Source organism: Seriola lalandi, unplaced genomic scaffold, assembly GCF_002814215.2.
Source record: "Seriola lalandi dorsalis isolate HSWRI2012SDOR001 ecotype SW California unplaced genomic scaffold, Sedor1 jcf7180001964385, whole genome shotgun sequence".
Classification (NCBI taxonomy): Eukaryota; Metazoa; Chordata; class Actinopteri; order Carangiformes; family Carangidae; genus Seriola; species Seriola lalandi.
The window spans coordinates 1-1,032 of NW_019435053.1; the positions used below are offsets into that span (position 1 = coordinate 1).

The window sequence follows — 1,032 nt, forward strand, 5'->3', positions numbered from 1 at the left end:
TCTGTCTGCCTGTCTATCGGTTTACCTGTCTATCTGCGCGTCTATTTGTCTTTCTATCGGTTTACCTGTTTATCTGTCTGTCTGCGTGTCTAATTGTCTGTCTATCGGTTTACCTGTCTATCTGTCTGTCTGCGTGTCTAATTGTCTGTATATCTCTGTTTACCTGTCTGTCTGTCCGTCTCCATTTACCTGTTTGTCTGCCTGTCTGACTGTTTACCTGTCTCTCTGTCTGTCTGCCTGATTGTCTGTCTATCTCTGTTTACCTGTCTATCTGTCTGTCTGCGTGTCTAATTGTCTGTATATCTCTGTTTACCTGTCTGTCTGTCCGTCTCCATTTACCTGTTTGTCTGCCTGTCTGACTGTTTACCTGTCTCTCTGTCTGTCTGCCTGATTGTCTATCTCTGTTTACCTGTCTGTCCGTCTCCATTTACTTGTCTGTCTACCTGTCTGACTGTTTACCTGTCTGACTATTTACTCGTCAGTCTGTCTACCTGTCTGACTGTCTGTCTGCAGTATCAGAGCAGCAGCAGCTTCATGCTGTAAGCAGCTGTAAGACATGCAGTGTGTGTTGGTGCAGTGTGTGTTACATGCTCAGTGGTCACTTTATTAGGAACAGCTGCACAGTGTGATCCAGATCGACACCCTTTGTGGTGTGTGTATCGTGTGTGTGTGTTATAAACCTCTCAGACTGCTCGGCTCTGTCTTCAGCTCGTTCCAGTTCTCCTTCCACCATCACCAGTTTGCGAGCCACCTGTCAATCAAACGCAGACAGTGTACAGGTGTTAGATGACTGAACATTAACCCTGTACTGTCTGATACTGACAGGTCACATCTGACCTCCTCATATTTCCGATCAGCCTCCTCAGCGATCTGTTTGGCCTCTCTCAGCTGAACCTCCAGGTGCTCCATCTTCTCCTCGTCCTTGAGAGCTCTGTTCTCTATCACCTTCATACCTCTGGGGGGGTTGGGGGGGTGGGGCAGGTGAAAAGAGAGACAGGCAGCACTGTCAGTACTGATCTCTAATCACAGCTG

General features: G+C 47.7%; 1 long non-coding RNA gene across 2 annotated transcripts; it reads right to left on the bottom strand.

Annotated features, from left to right (window-relative positions):
• Positions 1-158: 158 nt before the first annotated feature.
• On the bottom strand, positions 159-957 carry LOC111649268 (uncharacterized). Of its 2 annotated transcripts, XR_015436710.1 has the most exons (3): positions 838-957; positions 410-751; positions 159-263 (listed from the first exon to the last, which is right to left on the bottom strand). It is a non-coding gene; the product is annotated as an uncharacterized LOC111649268 (long non-coding RNA). The 2 variants fall into 2 exon arrangements; XR_015436709.1 differs by having other exon boundaries at positions 159-751.
• Between the last annotated feature and the right edge of the window lie 75 nt (positions 958-1,032).